Below are 22,139 nucleotides of genomic sequence, written 5' to 3'. Positions count from 1 at the left end.
ATGTTATTTCAATGTTTAGCTTATTTCTTTAATGTTATTACTGTTTTTCCATGTAATCTTTATGAATGGTTGTATATATGGAAATGAAGTAATGTTAGTTTCCTTGGAAAATGTAAATGCACTGGTTATATTGTGCATGAAGAAAGTCACAGTAAGATTCTCTATATAGTACCATCAATATTTCCAAGCTTGGCTGTGAGTTTTCTCGGAATTTTCCCCTTTTCCGTGTTCACTAATTTGTTTCATTATCATCCACCTTCATTAATCACAGGGCTGGCTCTACAATATGTGTAACGCGTGCATTCACGTGGCGGCAAAATCTGTCAAAATTATATTATTTAAAATAAATATTTCTTGTCGAAAAGAGACTTCGGTACTTAAATTTACTAAGCTGACCTTCTATTTGAATACCACATTCATAAATCATGTTTAGGTTGCATTAGTTTAAGGTTACATGGACAATGCTAAACCAAATGGTCAAACGAATCCCAGCATGAATTGCATGGTTGTTGTCAAATACAAGAACTCAATTCTCATACAGAAGTGAACATCTCTTTCATTTATTTAGTTATATCAGTTTTTGATATGAAAACGAGTCTTGTCTTTGTCAGAAACAAGTTCCTGATCAGTAAAGGTAGAAACAAATTTTAAGAAAACATAACAGATGTAGAAGGAAAACCAAGAAATAAAGATAAAAGAGCTAGTTGCACTGGAATTGCAAACTGATATATTGACATTGAAGCTCGATATTGAATTGTATGTAAAAGATCACATTTTTCGTCTCCAGATGTGTTTGCTTTTTCTTTCACTAACATAATAGATTGTTATTTAAAGGGAGAAAAAACAGACACAACGAGACTGTATTTGTAGTATTTAGACCTTTCCGAGTGCGATTTCTTTTTCCCTCCATTTCGTTGTTCATGATGGGTAGATACTTAAAATCATGGCTTTTAAGATTTATTCTTTCTAGAGAATGGGAGGATGGAAAATGATGTCATTGCACGGGGCGGCAAATTGCATAGAGCCGGCCGTGATTAATCATCCGACTCTTTTAGCGTAAAGAGTATTAAGCGTAGGACGTAAAACTACGAATTTCATTTCTACGGAATCTTCTTTTCGTGGCAACTATTTGCACGAATGTTCGTGTGTGTTGAGTAAGTAGTATGGATAGTTCCGGAACGATTCGTTCCAAAAGAATGAATCCTTCAGTGGAATCCAAAATAGATTCACTGAGGAGAATAAAAAGACGGATTTATTCAGTGAAGGTGATAGATTCAGTCTGTGGTTGGGGCACACCCACGAGGGGTCTACCAGGTCCAGACCCTCAAAAACTTCGTAATTCAACATACATTTGTACCCTTTCTCAGTGATTCATGTAACATGAAAATTTGATTTTACACTTCATCTGTATTGTTTCTATAATAATATCTAATTTTATATCTTTTCCTGAAAATTAGGTGGAAGTATTTTACAACTACAACATCGTGTCCCTAGGTTTTCTCAGGATACTCCTGTTTCCTGCTACATTCTCATTCCACCAATTCTTCCATCATTATTCAAGTGCCTTAATGATCGTGCATAATCGTGGGACGTTAAATTGAAAGGTTTCTTTTTCATTTTTTCCATGTATGGAATCTGGAATATGGATAGCTACCGTTACCCGTGAAGATGATAACGGATTGACTCCACTAACGAAGTCAAGCAAGATTGCTTATCCTTGTATTATAGGTGACCAATACTTCTTTGCTGACGTGCAAGTTGCATAATAATCAGGGAATGTTGTGGATTTAAACGGGATATTGATATTCACCGTTACCCATGAACATGTCAACGGATTGACTTCACTAACGAACTTTTGGCGAGATAATCGCAATAAGAAAGGTTGCTTAAGAAAAGCCGCATTAAAGGCAACCAACGTTTCTATGCTACTGTATAGGTTGCATAGTATTGAGAGAGTGTTATTTGTTTTAAACGGGATATTGATATCCACCGTTACTCGTGAAGATCTTAACGGATTGACTCCACTAACGAACTCGGGCGAGATAATTACTACAAGGAAAGTTGCTTATCCTTGTATTATAGGCAACCAACATTTCTTTGCTGCTGTACAGGTTGCATTTTAACGAGGGAGTGTTATGGATTTTAAACGGGATATTGATACCCACCGTTACCCGTGAAGATCTTAACGGATTGGCTCCACTAACGAACTCGGGTGAGATAATTGCTACAAGGAAAACTGCTTATCCCTGTATTATAGGCAACCAACATTTCTTTGCTGCTGTGCAGGTTGCATTGTAACGAGGGAGTGTTATGGATTTTAAACGGGATATTGATACCCACCGTTACCCGTGAAGATGTTAATGGATTGACTCCACTAACGAACTCGGGCGAGATAATTGCTACAAGGAAAACTGCTTATCCTTGTATTATAGGCAACCAACATTTCTTTGTTGCTGTGCAGGTTGCATTGTAACGAGGGAGTGTTATGGATTTTAAACGGGATATTGATACCCACCGTTACCCGTGAAGATGTTAATGGATTGACTTCACTAACGAACTCGGGCGAGATAATTGCTACAAGGAAAACTGTTTATCCTTGTATTATAGGCAACCAACATTTCTTTGCTGCTGTGCAGGTTGCATTGTAACGAGGGAGTGTTATGGATTTTAAACGGGATATTGATACCCACCATTACCCGTGAAGATGTTAATGGATTGACTCCACTAACGAACTCGGGTGAGATAATTGCTACAAGGAAAGCTGCTTATCCTTGTATTATAGGCAACCAACATTTCTTTGCTACTGTGCAGCTTGCATTGAAACTAGGGAACATTATGGATTTTAAATGGTATATTGGTAAAAGGGATTAAAGATGTTGATGGATTGACTCTACTAACGAACTCGGCGAGATAATTACTACAAGGAAAGCTGCTTATCCTTGTATTATAGGCAACCAACATTTCTTTGCTGCTGTACAGGTTGCATTTTAACCAGGGAGTGTTATGGATTTTAAACGGGATATTGATACCCACCATTACCCGTGAAGATGTTAATGGATTGACTCCACTAACGAACTCGGGCGAGATAATTGCTACAAGGAAAACTGCTTATCCTTGTATTATAGGCAACCAACATTTCTTTGTTGCTGTGCAGGTTGCATTGTAACGAGGGAGTGTTATGGATTTTAAACGGGATATTGATACCCACCGTTACCCGTGAAGATGTTAATGGATTGACTCCACTAACGAACTCGGGCGAGATAATTGCTAAAAGGAAAACTGCTTATCCTTGTATTATAGGCAACCAACATTTCTTTGCTACTGTGCAGCTTGCATTGAAACTAGGGAACATTATGGATTTTAAATGGTATATTGGTAAAAGGGATTAAAGATGTTGATGGATTGACTCTACTAACGAACTCGGCGAGATAATTACTACAAGGAAAGCTGCTTATCATTGTATTATAGGCAACCAACATTTCTTTGCTGCTGTACAGGTTGCATTTTAACCAGGGAGTGTTATGGATTTTAAACGGGATATTGATACCCACCATTACCCGTGAAGATGTTAATGGATTGACTCCACTAACGAACTCGGGCGAGATAATTGCTACAAGGAAAACTGCTTATCCTTGTATTATAGGCAACCAACATTTCTTTGTTGCTGTGCAGGTTGCATTGTAACGAGGGAGTGTTATGGATTTTAAACGGGATATTGATACCCACCGTTACCCGTGAAGATGTTAATGGATTGACTCCACTAACGAACTCGGGCGAGATAATTGCTAAAAGGAAAACTGCTTATCCTTGTATTATAGGCAACCAACATTTCTTTGCTGCTGTGCAGGTTGCATTGTAACGAGGGAGTGTTATGGATTTTAAACGGGATATTGATACCCACCGTTACCCGTGAAGATGTTAATGGATTGACTCCACTAACGAACTCGGGCGAGATAATTGCTACAAGGAAAACTGCTTATCCCTGTATTATAGGCAACCAACATTTCTTTGCTGCTGTGCAGGTTGCATTGTAACGAGGGAGTGTTATGGATTTTAAACGGGATATTGATACCCACCGTTACCCGTGAAGATGTTAATGGATTGACTCCACTAACGAACTCGGGCGAGATAATTGCTACAAGGAAAACTGTTTATCCTTGTATTATAGGCAACCAACATTTCTTTGCTGCTGTGCAGGTTGCATTGTAACGAGGGAGTGTTATGGATTTTAAACGGGATATTGATACCCACCGTTACCCGTGAAGATGTTAATGGATTGACTCCACTAACGAACTCGGGCGAGATAATTGCTACAAGGAAAACTGCTTATCCTTGTATTATAGGCAACCAACATTTCTTTGCTGCTGTGCAGGTTGCATTGTAACGAGGGAGTGTTATGGATTTTAAACGGGATATTGATACCCACCGTTACCCGTGAAGATGTTAATGGATTGACTCCACTAACGAACTCGGGTGAGATAATTGATACAAGGAAAGCTGCTTATCCTTGTATTATAGGCAACCAACATTTCTTTGCTACTGTGCAGCTTGCATTGAAACTAGGGAACATTATGGATTTTAAATAGTATATTGGTAAAAGGGATTAAAGATGTTAATGGATTGACTCTACTAACGAACTCGGCGAGATAATTGCTACAAGGAAAACTGCTTATCCTTGTATTATAGGCAACCAACATTTCTTTGCTGCTGTGCAGGTTGCATTGTAACGAGGGAGTGTTATGGATTTTAAACGGGATATTGATATCCACCGTTATCCGTGAAGATCTTAACGGATTCGGCCGAGATAACCATTCTGTCTATATATTGCAAAAGAAAAAAAGATGTCAAAAATTTTTCAAGAGCTATTGTGTGGAGTAACGAACGGACGAATGTACTAACATTACAGACTTATAAGACCCATTAGCATGATGATAGTAACAGAACTGAAGTGTTAGAAAAATGGCCATACAAAGAAAGTAATATGCCGTGTTTCCAAAACAAGCTACAGTATTTAGTGGTATATAATATATGAAGTATACAAGGCATATTCAGGAAACTTCATAATAAAGGAGAGACTTCTACATTGTGTAAACTCAGGAGAAGGTCGTAATTAGAATCCCCAGCTGGGTGTTACTTTATCTACAAGTAGCTGTAGAAGCTACTGGATTATTTTTTGCAACGTAATTACTTCCCACTCTTGTTCTTCTTTTTTGTTTTTTAAGTAGTCGCTAGATTAATTAGAAAACTCCCATCAAAAAAGCTGCTTATGAAAATAAGAGGCTTCTGTATGTGCCATGGCTTTTGTTCAAAATATTGGCTGCGCGCTTTTTATTAAACCAAAGGAAGGGAGAAGCACTAAAAGAGTTAGTATTTTCCAGTTTCTTTGATAAAGTCGTGTATTCGTACGTGTTTGTTTTTCTATAATTTTAAGCCTTCAGTGTGTGTTGAAGATATAACATGCGCTTCACAAACATCAATGTTATACTATATTTCCAGCATATTTTGTACTCATCATTTCCTGAATTTTCTACTATGTTATTTAATTGTATTTCTTTTTGCTACAAAAACCGTTTATGTAACTAACTCACTCACTCTATTGCGTATGCAACCCGGAGGTTATATGCCCTTTCACAAAAGCTCTTCACTAACTCCTATCCTTACCCGACTGGAGTTCAGTTTCTATTTTGTATTCCTATTTCCGCGAGATCCATCCTAATATTGTGGTCCCATCTGCGTATATACTTCTTCCTAGTGGACCTTTTTCCAATTGGATTTCTAGTCATCACTGGACAACTGGTATGTGAACTTGTGAACTATCCAAATATATGTGTTTAAGAATGCTCCAGTACTTGCACACCATTTTTTTTTTTTAAGAGAGGTAGATGCAGTGATCAAGTGAAGTACTCCTAAACAGCGTCTCTAAAAATTACTGTGTAAGCACAGGAGGTTCTGAAAGATAAATATTTGTATAGTTCACATACTAGTTCCTCGGTGATGTCTTGACCCGACTACGATCGGTCCTATAGTAAGTAGTGAAACTATGGATCTTTTAAAGTTCATTTTTTTTACATTTTCGGCACCCTTTAACTACGAAACTATGCACTTCCGACCACAGGTCAATATGAACTTTTTTTCTTATTTTGGTGTGACGAATCTATTCCCAAAATATTGTGACAAAGTTTTGTAACAACCCTGTATATCGAGTTTCATATTCTTTCATTTGAGAGGCTTGTGAGTTATGCTATGTTTAGCATACCTTTTGAAACCCCTCTCCTCTTAGGATACACACTTGAATCACAGTGCAAAAATTCATTTCAAGTGGTTCAACCGTTTTCTCATTAAGTGGCCACATGCAACGTTCTTTAAAGGGATTAGTTGAATTCTGAAGATGAAGTCCTTAAGAGACTTCAACACCGCTAATTTTCAGTAATTATGTGATATCTTTAAATACATAATAGATAATTGAAATATGGAACAAGAGCGCCCTAGACAATATTATTTTGCGTGAGGTACTGTTATCACAAGTCACCTAGTGGCTTTCCGTTTTCAGCTGTTTAGAAACGCGAAAATAAATGCCGATTTTCAAAATGGCTCGAAATCGAAAGCAGATAAGTGACTCGTGATAACGGTGTCTCATGTAAAATGATATTGTCTAGGGCGCTCTTGTTCCACATTTCAATTATCTTTTATCCATTTGAAGATATCACATAATTACTGTAAAATTAGCGGTATTTTAATTTCGCCGGGTTGAAGATTCTTAAGTCGCCTTTGAGTAGCATGGATTTCAATCCAAAGTATTATTATTTCTCATTCTTTCGTAAATTCCATAGAAATCCTGACTGACTAATCAGTGACTAGGCCAAACTGCTTACACTATAAGCTTGGAATGTGGACAGAGGTGATTTGTGACATAAAGTACCACTAAAGAAGGATTTTTCGAAATTCAATGTGGAAGGGGAGTAATGGGAGGATTGCAGTTATTATAATAAGATGCTAGTATTTTCGGAATCTCTTAAAGTTAGAGACATGAAATTTGGTATTTAGACTTTTTATTTAAAATAATTAAACTCGTGTTTCTGCGGGTTTTGATATTTGAGGTAGAAGTGAACAAAAGAAGTAGAGAAGATGGGGTGGGAGCTGCAGTTATCCGTTTGAATCCGTTAAAATAAAGATACGAAATTTGGTATTTGGATTTTGTAGAATTAAAACATGTTTGAGCTTTTTGTTTGTTTGACCTAGAATGGAAGAAAAAGGGGTATGGATGGTTCAGTAAGATTCTCGTACGAAGAAGTGTTCGAATTCCTGTAAAACTCCGAGTTTGAATTTTATACGAAATATCCAGATAGAAAAAAAAATTGACCAGACTAACACATGGGTACGTATGGTATGTTAGCTTACAATATAACTTTATAGAATGAAAAAGCGTTCTATTATTTGCCGTCTATCGATGAAGGAACATATTATTTAACTTTATAATCGTCTGTAACGAATGATGGCGAAACCTCCTTGGTGTTCCGGAAACTGTAACACACACAGTGCTGTTAAAACCAACAGGGAGGAAGATCCGCATTTTTATGACTTTTTTCACTTTTCAGCAACGACCGTGATTACGGTGTTTCCTGCTTTCCATTTGTTTCGTTTTGCGACAACATTTGTGGTTGTTTTCCCTGTCGCCTAGAAATGACTTGATTTTGCTTAATATATGTTTGTGGATATTCGTACACTTGAGAGAAAGCATCTTCATTCATAACACGGAAGACATATCTTCCTCAACATCTCATTCAAATAATATTTCTTAATATATTCTGTTTCCCACAATGTGCTAGTTCTTTTTCTAGAGAAAACTGCACTTTTTTTTATGTATACACAAATATTATAAAATTATTTTTTTTTAATGTTTGTTAAGCATAATGACTTTTTTTTGCGCTTAATAACGCTTTAATGAAGAGTTTCTTTTTCCTTTAGTTCTCATAATTTCTTTTAACAGGTTTTTCGTGTATAAATAAAACTTTTGTTAAATGCATGTGGATGTGTGCGTTGATTCTGGTGACCTAGATGCCCATATTTCCATTGCTGAGTCATTTAGAATCATCTGACCTGATTTGCTCGCTGTGTTTGAGATGTTAATTACTTGAGGGAGAGGAAAGTACTTCGCTTATTTATGGTGACTTGGTGACTGTTGACACTTGGTGCAAATGTTGTTTATATGTAGGTGGTGAAGTCCGTTAGCACATTACTTGTTTATTATGACAAGGAAGTAAAAAAAAAATATGCAATGAAAATTATCTTTGTACAAAATTGTGTATAACTGTTACTTTTCTCTGAATGGAATGTTATATTTTGCACATTTTTGCTCAATGCCCGATAGTGGAAACATATATAGCGTACAGTGGCAGAGCGAATGGTCTGGATCTGCGACGTCATTTATAATTTTGTTTGGGGAGAAACAAGTTTCTCCACCGTCTCAAGTTTCACGTTTTATATATATATAATGGGATGTGATTCCTGACACCAAAATAAGACGAAAAGTAAGACCAACTTGGGTGCACAAATCCTTTCTTTCGGAGTTATAGGCTGCCGAAAACATGAAAAAAATGAACTTTAAAGGTCCATAGCTCCGATACTACGGGACCTACCGTAGTCGGGTCAAGACTTCACTTAGGAACTAAAATGTAGGGATGCATTCGAGTCGAGTCGAGTCGAGATTTAAGCCTGTCTCGACTCGTCTCGAGAAAATGTTGTCTCGACTCGAAAATATGTTTCTGTCTCGACTCGTGTCTCGACTCGACAGTCTCTGTCTCGACTCGACTCGAATTCGAGTCGAGACGTCTCGAAATTCGAGTCGAGACAAAATGTACGAGTTAAAATATACGCACACATCAGCCAGACCATCATGACTACCTACCTAATTGTCAGTATGTCGACTTTTGGCATGGATAAAAACGGCGACACGTCTTGGCATACACGCAATGATCCTTGATAGGTCGCTGGAAAGAGCTGGCACCACATGTGCTCACTCAGTCACCTAATTCCCGTAAATTCCGGGAAGGGGGGCGATGTGTTCTGACGTCACGTTCAATCACATCCCACAAGGGACATCACTCAAATGTCCGGCTCCAATTTCAATGAAACTTTTTTTGCTGATAGAAGGCATGTATGCATCATTACTTGTGATGACAAATTTTTGCCATGGTGCATGTTTTCTATTTTTTTTTAATAACTTTTAAGAGTTGTGATGTGGTTATTAGAGATTACCACAGAAGTCCCTTACTACCCTTTGTAAACGGAGCGTTAATGAAGAAAAGTGAAGAAAAACCATGTGGATACATATAAGTCCTGGGGGGAAGTCGTATGGTAGATATGACCTTGATGGCAGCCATCTTGAAATCCGCCATTTTGAATTAAGGTCAAGTTTTCAAAATGGGAATAGGGTAATATGATACATAATTTCGGGCTAGAATTTAATTAGAAAAATAATGGTGAGATTAGTTTTAAGATACATCCATTTGGGGGAAAGTTACCGGCATATTAATTGTTTTTACTTACTGTGTGCGTAAGACCCTATTACTTTCGTCTCAAGACCTGTAAATCCATCGCAACGGCAGAGCCCGGTTTCGCACTAGTGTTTAGAAATATTTAAACTCACTTGAGGCAATATTTGTGGATTATTGTATTGTATTTTGCCTTTAATTAAATTTGAACCCACTTCATGATCTTGTGTAAAGTATCACTAAAAGAGAATTTCTGTTTTTATGGAGAACGTAAGCATAGCAATTATAAAAGGTGAGTAAGGTGCGTATGTATTTATAAGAAAGTTTATTTTACGAGTCTTTTGTGGTTCCGCCAACCTATTCTTTAGTTGTTTTTTTTTTTTTTTCAAAATACTCATATCTCATAAATAAAAGAGCTATTATAAAATCTCTTACCACTATTCTTTAATACTTACAAAATTTTATTTATTGTAAAAGCACTGGCGAGATATTTCTTATCGCCCACTAAAATTATGGTGGAGCTCCTTCGTGGCTAACGGTTAGCATACTTGCCTTTGGCGTGGGAAACCTGGGCTTGATTCCCGGTGGGAGTTCATGAGGTTCGGATTCCACGTTAATCAGTAGGTCCACGTCTCACATAGCCTCGCTGCTGAACGGGACGTTAAAATCAGAATCAATTCAACTCAAAATTATGGTTTTGACTTTATTATGATGTCATTAGTTTAAACGCCCAACTGCCCAGTAATTATAAACATTGACTACATTATAAAATTGTAATTTGTGACGACTAAAGTATCAGAAATTAAAGATTATTCTTTGGGTTTTGGAACATTTTGAAAAACGTGAAAAACTGGTACTGCACCGATACAACACACCTTTTGGATTTGTCATTGTGTAAAGTGATACAAACTAAAGAAGAATTACAACTTTATGAAATTGTATTAGGACTTATTATTTAGAAATAAACACCAAATAAGTGTAATAGTTCATATCCGTATCAAATACCAAGTTTATGATGAATCAACTACACAAAGTAGGATCCAAAAACGCTCATTGCAATTTGTTCCATCCTTCAGTCGAACCAGGAACTGAAACATAAAGAGTGACATTTTCTTTTTAAAGATACTTTGTCCAGCTAAGTATTGTGAAGGTTTATGTCAGTAGAAGGAATTGCATTCCATTATACAAGCGCAATTTCACAACTTTATGTACACATTACTAAATATCGAACACCCTTGTCCATATGATTAGCGTACGCGTCTTTGGTGCGGGAGACCTAGGTTCGATTTCCGATGGGAACTCCTGTGGTTCTGAACCCACGTTAATTTGTAAGTTCACGTCTCATATAGCCTTGATGCTGAAAGGGACACTAAACTCTAATCTAATACTAAATACAAATATTTAAAGAAAAATGATGACGCACCAAGATGACGTGAATTTGGCTATCAAATCCATTTTGTGTTTTCAGTTATTTTCTAGTAGTAATTTTTCTAGGCATCCTTTCAAAAGACAGTGATGCAAATTTCGTAACTGCGAATTCCTGTTAGAAGCCATGAAATTATCCGATTAGATGCAAAATTTCCCGTCCACTAAAATAGATACCGTAAATTTACAATATCTAACAATAAATAATTTTGAAAGATATCGCTTTCGAGGGAAAAAATGAAGTGAAATCTTTGAGTTTTACGTCCCACGGTTATGCCGGTTAGGCTAAAGGAGAGGGGTGATGATGAGAAATTAGTGAAATCGTGGAATGAAGAAAGTGGGAGGAACGGAAGAACCCCGAGGAAATCCACGCACACGGTGTTTGTCCACCACAAAGTTCACTTGGTACGAGCTGGGATCGAACCAGGGTCCCCAAGCACCAGAGGTGAACGATCTACCACTGAGCCACCGCGGCCCCGCTTTAGAGGGGCCATGACGTATAATTGAACTCATTCTCGTAGTATGAAAGGCATTATTTATAATTATGCATGATAGGATCACAAACAAAATTTAAAAATATTATGTGCACTTTCTTTTAACAAACATTATATTGTCTTTTATGGTGTGGAAGGGAATGTTATGTTCGAAAAAAAAGTCCTTAACACGATTCTTGTTGCTACACACTGCATGTTTCTAGCCACAGAAAAGATGCAGCGATAGGTAGGCTATTTTTCAATTGCTTTACATTAGCTTGATGTTTCAAGTCTTTTGTGTGTTTCTGAAGTTCACTTTTACCACAAAAGAGCTCAATATTAACATGTCTTACATAGCTTTGGTTCGATTCTCAACACGGACTGCAACTACCCGTTAAATTGTGCATCCGAAAGGCACTCTTTGTTAAACCTCGCCACACCGCTCATCTTAATAATATATATAACTTCACCTCGAAGCAAATGTTGCATTTCTCTCTTTCATCCTAACACAAAACAAAACTAACCACAGCTGTGACACGAGGGAGCTATTTCGAAAAGAAACAAGCTGTGCTTCATAGAGATGTGTACCAAATGATAGAAGTATAAAGTATTGTTTTCTTTCCTGTTTATTGATATCAGTTGGTGTTCTTAATGAGTTTACTCATTAGTTTAGAAAGAGTATATATGGAATTTGGACATATGTTGTACGTATTCTCCTGAGAAATTGATGAGACCAGAAAAATTATAAGGACAGATGGAATAGGTTTAAGCGCATCTACGTGACTTTATCAAATATTTATTCTCCATAATGGTACCACGCGGAAAACTTGGTATAGGCCTACTTTTATCTTTGCCTCCCTCTGTTAGCTGTTTTGTATCATATATATCGGATGGTTTTGATATTTCTTCTGATCATTAAAACAACAATGGTACCTGTGTGCGTGCAGAAATGCAAAAGCACAAGGTAACTTCCTATTTGTTTTGGAAACAACAAACCCATTTCACGTGTGCGAGAGAAATTGAGCACAGCGAGATCGGGTGTTTACTCACGGTCAGTTCGCAGCAGGAGTCCATGGTAAAAATTTGGCTATCTCGAAAACACTCGCAAAACCTTACAAATACAAAAGACTGCGCTTCAAAGAAAGTTTAGACACAGATGTTTCAATTTTCTTTTAGCATCGTTCTTCAGCAAAAGAGTCGGTTCATTGTATTCGAAAAAGAGAAGGGAGAAAGGGTGAATTTATATTTTATGTGGGGGGTAACGTTGTAAGTAGTATAAACAATACATACCGCTTCCGACTCTGTACGCATACACTAGCCGCGGAGTTCACACACACACACAGAATCAGTCCCACACACCAAGGGTGAGAGCTGTGCCACTGAGTCACAGCGGCCACGGGGCTAGGTCGAGTCCACTTTACGTTCATAGTTTCTTAGTACATAAATGTTACGATTATGAAATAGATTTTCCTTAATGAGCTGCATAAAAACAAAAGCTTTCGAAATGCATTAAACAATTAGCTCGATTTGGGTGTGAACTTAAAGTTATATCAGAGTGTAAATACGGATACGCACCAAAGCTCGAAAACTTAATACACTATTTCTCCTATATAGTCAGCATGTATCAAGCAATCATTCAGCTTTCATTTGAGAGGATGGAAATCGAAGGCCCCTGAACAACTATGTTACTAATGTGCGGAATGTATTTATCTTACAGTGAACTGCTTTGATGCCAAGTGGCCTAACTCCAAAATTGAAATTTTCCAGGAGTGAAAGTTGAAGTTCAATATCTCATGATCAATCCATATTTCTTTTATGTTGGGAACCAAAACCATAACTACTGTATGTAGTTCATTGTTTTATAACTCAGTGTTTACAAAAATCCTTTTAAAAAATACCTATTCATAGAAGTGGATGGTACTTATCTGTACTAGTTCTTGGCATCCAAGCAGTCCATTTATTGTAATACTAGCTTATTATAATATACCCATTCTTCGCATGGGGGCTGTATTTGGAAGTCAACACCTGTGGAAGTATCACCATTCATTTCAGTGACCGCGAAAACTAAGGATTTGGCACTAGTATCAATCAATATGGGCTATTTATACATGTCTCGGTATTCCTCACCCGCTGACACCCGGCCCGCATACAGTAGTAGCTGAATTTGCAAGTCATCGCTGATGGAAGTGTCACCATTGATCTCAGCGACCGTGAAAACTATGGATTTGACACTAATGTCGATCAATTTGGATTACTTTTACTACATGTCTCGCTAAACGCCCCCCTGAGACCCCCTGGTTCCAATTTTGACAAAAACGCTTCGCCTTAGACTGGGACCTGGACCAAGGTATCCGTGACCAAAATTTGGTAACTCTCGGTCAACTTGTCTGGTCCCCAGGTCGGTTCCAGTAAACGTCCCCCCGGAGACCCCCCTGGTTCGAAATTTAAAAAAAACGCTTCGTCTTTATCTGGGGCCTGGACTAAGGTACCCGTGACCAAATTTTGGGAACTCTCGGTCCACTCGTCTGGTCCCCAGGTCGCACAGACAGACAGACAAACACACAAACAAACTCTTTATTTTATTTATATTAGATAAGATATACTATGTAAAATAGTCTCGTATCATAATATGTGATGTACAACAAATGTTACATTATATATTATCCGTAGCTCGTGATATGCTGCAACATATTAAAGCCTCAGAATACTTGGGCAAGCGAATAATCCAGAAGTTACGTAACCCTATTGCGTTCATGGGAACGAAAACACAATAATTATAACTATGCTAAATTACTATAGACTACCAACTGCTCATTCAGAGAATTTATGAAGTTCACTCTATCGCAATAGTTTTGTACAAACTAGATTTAGACTACGGATAATAGTTTTATACAAACTAGATAATCAATTATTATTATTATTATTATTATTATTATTATTATTATCATTATATTTACAGTACAACCAAATACAACGACATTAACTATTAGTTCTAAGTAACTGAATTGAGCTGAAAATTAAATCTTGATCTTTAAAGATTAAGTATTAATTTTATGCGTTCTGTACCTTTCTAAAGGAATAAAAGCTGGAAATGGTTTCAAGGCTGTTTCTGAGTGAATACTTTCTTCAAAATAATATTAAAAATTATAGAAAGGTTTTCGAGACATTCGAGTCGAGTCGAGATTTTTAAGAGCCGTCTCGACTCGAAAATTTGAGTCGAGAAATACGTTTGTCTCGACTCGTCTCGAATTTTACAAAGTGTGTCTCGACTCGAATTCGAGTCGAGTCAAGTCGAGTCGAGATTCGAGACATGTCTCGACTCGAGTGCATCCCTACTAAAATGTGTGTTATCCAAAAATTCATATTTCAGAATCCTACGATACGCAACAATTTTTATAGAGGCAGTTGACGAATACTTCAAATTATATGCGCGTGGCCAAACTCCCTCTATAAAAACTGTTGCGGAAGCATCATAAGATTCTGAAACATGGATATTTGAGTAGGGAAGTTTTTTTTTTTTTTTTAACTATCTCTTCTAGATAGGTGTTAAATAGCGTTGGTGAGAGACAATATCTATGTCGAATTTCCTTTCTAATTGCACTTCCTCCCCCCCCCCCCTATTCTAACACTTAGTTTTTGGTTCATATTAGTTTCTTGTGAGTTATCGATCTGTCCACTCCAATCTAACCTCCTTTAGAACTCCCAGTAACAATTCTCAGTTCACGCAGTCAAAAGCCTTTTCTAGATCCATAAATGCAACATACACCCCTTTCCTTTTTCTCTATAAACCTTTCCCGATTACTCTTGATAAACCAGTTGCATCTCTTCTGTCTTTATCTTTCCTAAACCCGAACTGCTCCTTCTCACCTTGTTCATTTTTCTCCCGTACAACCTTCTATTCAGTATTCGAAACATAATTCTTGCTGTATACGATATGAGGCTAATGGTTTTATAGATCTCACATCTGTCTGGATTCGATTTCTTAGCCATCGGTATCATGATCATCTTCAGGAAATCCATTCCAGGCCATTCTTCTATTTCATATATTTCATTGCATAGTCGGAACAGTTCTTTCTTACTCTTTTTTCCATATTCATAATGCATTCGATTGGTATATTATCCATCTTGGTTCCCTTTTTATTCCTAATCTGGAATATAGCTTTTCTCAAACTCTTTCCGAAGAATACTAAACCCCTTATCATCCTCATGTACTTCATTTTCAATCTCAGCATTTGCGCCTCGTGGTCTACCCCTACTATCATACAAGTCCTCAACTTATTCTTTCCATCTTCCTAAGACTTTACCTTTCTCGCTAACTACCTTCCCATTTTTATTTTCTACTGTCATCGTAATATTCCCTTGTTTCCCCCTTCATTTTCTTGTACATTTTCATATATTTCTGAACTCTTTCTAATTCTTCTGTACTCATTTTTTTTAAAAAAATCTCCCTTTGCTCTGTTTTCCTTCATAACTCTTTTTTAATTTCCTGTACCTCTTTCTGCCGTCTTCTGTATTATCTTGTTTCAACGTCCTCCTTTGTATTATTTTGTGCAGCCTCTGTTCTATAACCCGTGGTGACTATATCAAAGAAATGAAAGCATCTCTTAAAGCATATATTTTTTTTTATAGAAAACATTGTATGAATGCCATATTTATCGAGGCTGGGAAAATTGTTCGCGTGAAAATATACATGAAGAAGAAAGAAGAATTACTTAGAAATATTCTAAACTGGGGAAAAAGGCGTTTGAGTGGACAGAAAAACAAGTGAGAAAGTAATAGGAAAGAAGATCTAAGTGGATAGTATCCGTACTAAGTATTGTAACAGGATTGGATTAGAATCAAATAAGTGTTTTTTGTTTCTTCGACGTTGAACTTGCAGCATTCTTAAAACATTTTAAATGTACAGCAGCGGATAGCTTCAAATAATTGACATTGAATTATATGGGTAATAAGGACTAATAGAAGTTTTCTGCAAACAGTACACTGCAGTAATACATTTATTGGAAATGTCAACAACGTTGAATGGCCACTTCATGCAGTGAATTGCTTATCGTTATTTACTGAGATCTTCACTGTATGCTTAAATTATGGTTAAATTCACTCGTGTGTATACTCGAAGCCGACAATACTCAGAAGAAACCCTTGACCTCTGCTGCCAGTGTTTGGTGAGTCTTGCGAGGTTTGTTAGTGGCCGAAGATGAGAATAAAATTATGGACAAAGTCATTATAAAAGGAAGACTAGTTCATTATCAACAGAGCTAGTTAAGAATGAAAAGTTGTAACAATCGCTCTTTGTTTCTTCATGTATTAAACTATTTTTACATGTACTTTCTTCTTTCCCTCTCTTTCTCCAGGTGACGGGTTTCTCTCCTTTCCGGTTACTTAAACAATATGATTATTGTTGATATCACCGGCCATCAGTGAATGCAAATATTTTCATCAGTATGAATGAAGTACATGTTCTGTCTGCTAATTCCTTTCTCATTCTAATTTAAAGCGGTACTGTTGAACCTGAGAGAATGTAATAGAGTGAAACTACTTATGCTAGGCTTATTTCTGTTTCATCACGAGTTGCCTTGACGTGCTTAAAAGGGAGTCAAAATGAGCATCGATTAACTTAGAAGTGAAAGTATGTAGTGAAGAAGCATTGTCTACGTTTGAAGATGGTTTTCAGTTTATTACGTTCACCGTATTATTGTTAGAAAAGTAGTTGCGAGGTCAGTTAGCTGTTCGACATAGATCGAATTCTAGACAGGAATACAGATATTAAAATTTAGCACCTAACAAATAAGGTAGTTATTAATGAACATATATTAAAATGTAGCATCTAACAAATAAGGTGGTTATTATGAACATATATTAAAATCTAGCACCTAACAAATAAGGTAGTTATGAATGAACAGATATTAAAATCTAGCACCTAACAAATAAGGTAGTTATTAATGAACAGATATTAAAATCTAGTACCTAACAAATAAGGTAGTTATTAATGAATATATTAAAATGTAGTGCCTAACAAATAAGGTAGTTATTAATGAACAGATATTAAAATCTAGTACCTAGCAAATAAGGTAGTTATTAATGAACAAATATTAAAATCTAGTACCTAACAAATAAGGTAGTTATTAATGAACAGATATTAAAATCTAGCACCTAACAAATAAGGTAGTTATTAATGAACAGATATTAAAATCTTGCACTTAACAAATAAGGTAGTTATTAATGAACATATATTAAAATCTAGTGCCTAACAAATAAGGTAGTTATTAATGAACAGATATTAAAATCTAGCACCTAGCAAATAAGGTAGTTATTAATGAACAGATATTAAAATCTAGCACCTAACAAATAAGGTAGTTATTAATGAACATGTATTAAAATCTAGTGCCTAACAAATAAGGTAGTTATTAATGAACAGATATTAAAATGTAGCACCTAAGAAATAAGGTAATTATTAATGAAGAGTTATTAAAATTTAACACCTAACAAATAAGGTAATTATTAATGAACATATATTAAAATTTAACATGTAACAAATAAAGTAGTTATTAATGAAAAGAGTTCAGCATGTACAAATTAAAATATGATTCTGCGTTTGCACCTGCAAATAATTCTTGTGATTCGTGAAGAAAACCTAAAATTCAGCATTAGACATTATTATTAACTCAAGATTTACTTGTGACTCAAGGACTAAAATGATTTACCCAATACTTCATATAATTCAAAAAAGAAATATAATTTATTATATGAATCTTACTATTATTATTATTCAGTATTCTTGTTAGCATGCATATATTGCATGTCATTGCGGAATAGAGATTGAATTTAATGTTGTAAATTTGCGTATTATAAAGAAAAGATATGTTAAATTTATTAGCTGCAAACACTGAGTGTAATTTAGAAACAGAGATTATGATTACTTGCAAATACTGTACGTCAAGGGGTTCTCGATATTTTCCACCGCCTTACCACCAAAGTATATTAATTATCAATACCACCATAAGGTGTACGTAACACCAACAGCAGCTCTCGTACCACCAATGGTACCCGTATCACAAGTTGAAAAACCCTGAATGTGATTCAGAAGCAGACTACATTTACTATATGTAACTGAACGTTATTCAGAAATAGATTATATTAATTGTCTGCAAATACTGAACGTGATTTAGAAACAGATTACACTGTCTGAAAATAAACTTACTGAATGATTTAGTAACAGATATTTAATTTGGTGCTTGTAAATAAAAAAGATGATTCAGAAACATACGTATATTACATGTATTATCTGCAAATACTACATGCTATTCAGGAACATATATTAAATATAGTACTTCATATATTAGATATCTCGTGTGATTCAGAAACAGACGATTCAGAAAAATTACATTTATTACCTGCAAATACAGAATGTGATTCAGCAACATATATTAAGTGTAAGCAATGGGATTCAGAAACAGAGGTTACGTTAATTATGTGCACACACTGCCTGCGATACTGGAACAGAGAGTAAGTTTAGATTTCCCACTTATAAAATAAACAAAACACATGCCTTTCAGGTTTAATTCATTGCATGCAAGTAATCTTAAATAATTTTGTGGTTTAGGAATAGGATAGGCATTCGTCGCCTACAATAATACTTGTGATTGTGAAATATTAATTAAATAAATGGTCACAGTAATGCGTTTGAGCAAAGGAGATTACATTTTTAATTCAGTAGCTAAAAAATAAGGCGTGTTATTCGATGATCAACACTAAACACTTGTAAACAGTGCATGTCAAAACTGGGAAGAATGCGTGTAAGTCATTAGAAAATCTCGAAACAATGGTGCTAATTGATAAGTTCCAGACGCTGTATAATGGTCTGTGGGCGATTGGGATTAAAGAGCTGTTAATGGCCATCACAGTCACCTGGTTTCAACCTCAAGAATTTTTCCGCATGGAAGATTGATTGATTACTGGAGATTTAATGGGGACTTCAACAGTGAGGCTATTTCTCCTAGCACGACAAGGTCAGTGGTCACATGCTGAACATAAAACTGCCATAAAAGAGAAGTTCAAGTATGAAGTCGACAAAATAAGAGATAAAAGGTAACTATAAACGTTAAAACACCGTGAAAAAGTTACAAAAAATAAATAAAATGTAAAATATATAAGAAAAAGCAAGAATTAGTAATATTAGTGAGACGTAATTGAAAAGAAAAATAGAAATAAAAACTTGAGAGCACGTTAAGTATTCCAATTTCACGAATAAAGGTGAAAATAATGTCAGTAAAAAAAAAGAAAAAAAAGAAAATGAAATGAAATCTTTTAGTTTAACGTCCCATGATTATACCTTTTAGGCCAAGGAAGACGATAATTAAAGCAAATGAATGATGAAGGAATTGATGGAATAAGAAAGTGGGAGGAAACGGGAGCACTCCGAGAAAACCCACGGGCACGATGTTATCCACCACAAACTTACTAAGCTACAAGGAATCGAACCAGCCACACCACGCACCAGAGGTAAGCGCTCTACCACTGAGCCACCGTGCCCGCACGGATCACTAAAGACAACAGTATTCCCCAAAACTTGATTTAACATATTTTTTAGACAGTTGCAAACGTTCTCTGAGATCTGAATATTTTGGGCATTCCAATAAAATGTGATGTATGGGAGATTTATAAATCTAAATTATAAGCTGTGAAAATTTGAATTTGGATCAACGGCTGCGTTAGATAATTCAAAGAAATCGATTGAAGAAATGTAATGAGAATGATGATAGACTGGGGAGTACATTTTGCGTTATAATAACAACTATTTGTTTCACCGTCTCCAAATTGCCTGCACACTAACGACATCTGGTGTCAGGTAAGAGGCAGCGCAGCTGACGACAATACAATCTTACAAGGCAGGGTACCTCGGTGTAACACGCCGATTTTGATAAGATTGCACAGACATACAGATCATCAAAAAAGAAGCGACACGTATTTTTTTATATCGGCCAACAAGCGTATTGAAAGGGTCAAATGGGGGCATAAAAATGGGGTCAAAATGAGATTTTATGCAATATAGCGAGAACGAGAAGACATATCGGGAAAGGTTAAATGTACGAAATACTACCCATAGTTGACGCAAGCCATTGAGGTTGAACTTACCCATGTGAAGAAAGCAGAACATCCGGAAATGGACCAATAACATGTACAACATATTCATAATGTGCTACAGAAATGAGTGAAGAGGGTGGCAAGGAGCAGGAAGAAAGAAAACACGAAAATGTAAAATACGTGTTTTTGCTTTGGGTGCATACGTTATCCATATGCGAAAGAGACGCAAATTTATCTCACTGTACGAAGATTCATCTCTACAAGCATGAAGGATGCAAACGCCGTTCGTATAGGCAGCCAGTGAGACAATACTGCACAGTGGGTTGCATATATTGTGCAATTGGAGCAACGGTGAGATACATATTGGAAACGGGAATGTTTGTAGCTAGTAACACACACACACAAAATGCATTGCACAGTAGAATGTAATAGCAGGTGGTCCACATGTAAGATAAAGAGCAACAGCAATATCAGTTCTACGCATGAGTATCTACATTATAGCATGAAAATACGCGTACATATGTACGTACAACATAAAAGTCAGCAGAGGTGTATGCTGAAAACAAGACGCTCACTCCTGATAAGTAGCACAAAAATGATATTTCAGGAAGAAATCGTCCAAACAAAAACAGTATTTGCACCACGAACACTTGATGATGGATGGGTTCTGGCACTCTGCTTCTTCGCAGACCAATGACGTCAACTGATGAAAACAAAACTCCACTGGATTTGGAAAATAATCTGGTCGTGATGAAAGATATCCAGAACAAAACCATGCGTATTGGAATAGATGTATGTACCGTGGAGATGAAAGTTGATTATGCACAAGGGATTGAAGTTTCAGTATATTGTCTCTGCTGTATAGATTGATGTTGAGTTGCTGAAGGCGTACCGCATCAGATACTTTGCGTACGAAGTTCTTCCAAATTCTGAAACCATACACATCCAGAGGTTGTATTAACCCAGTTGTGTGTGTAGGTATCGTCATAATGTTGCTTGTCCTGTGGCATTATTGTTGCCAAGTCGGATCGATCATAACCCGTCCACGAGTCGACTAACAGTACCGTTTGCTCATTGACTTGTGGAAGGAACACTGATTGAAACCACGTCTTAACGATCTGTTTTGTCACTTTCCCAGATGATGATGCACAAATATATAAGTTTTGTGGGCGGAACATTGTTTGCTGAATCCGTGGCCCAAACGTACCATGAAGTTCTTTACAAGACTATGAGCATGGGCGACAGCAATCTTCCACTGGCAGATATAACAGGCTGCATTGTGTAGCTATGTGTGATGGCAGGTAGAGATTGCATTGTTGTTGTAATATGCTTCTCGCCTCGCAAAGCCAGAGAGCGTCCAGAGTGAAATTCTAAAGCAAAGCCACTCTGATCTGTGTTATATACGTTATCCTCGCCATGAGCAGTAATGAGTGATTGTACATTTTGGACGAAGGTTTTAGCGCTTTCGTGCACTTGTGTGGCCTTCGCTGTAATGCTATGTGTTACAAATTTTGTAACTTTGCGTGAGACGATACCATGACGTGTTTTAAAGCGCCATAACCACTTCTTCGAAGCTTTGAAATTAGCAACGGCTGTTGTTTGGTTTGCTTCTAACGCCCAACGTTGCAAGTCTGTGTCATGGACAATTAAATGCCGCTGTTTTGCT

At 36.5% G+C, this 22,139-nt stretch overlaps 1 protein-coding gene across 1 annotated transcript in view; it reads left to right on the top strand.

Moving 5' to 3' along the window:
* LOC145686752 (uncharacterized) overlaps positions 1 to 22,139 on the top strand; it is a 207,264-nt gene that overhangs the window by 166,844 nt on the left and 18,281 nt on the right. The window lies entirely within an intron of this gene.

Source organism: Thermobia domestica, chromosome 5 (assembly GCF_964235325.1).
Source record: "Thermobia domestica chromosome 5, izTheDome1.hap1.1, whole genome shotgun sequence".
NCBI lineage: Eukaryota > Metazoa > Arthropoda > Insecta > Zygentoma > Lepismatidae > Thermobia > Thermobia domestica.
The sequence above is the reverse complement of the archived record's forward strand: the minus strand, read 5'-3'. Positions and strand labels throughout refer to the sequence as shown.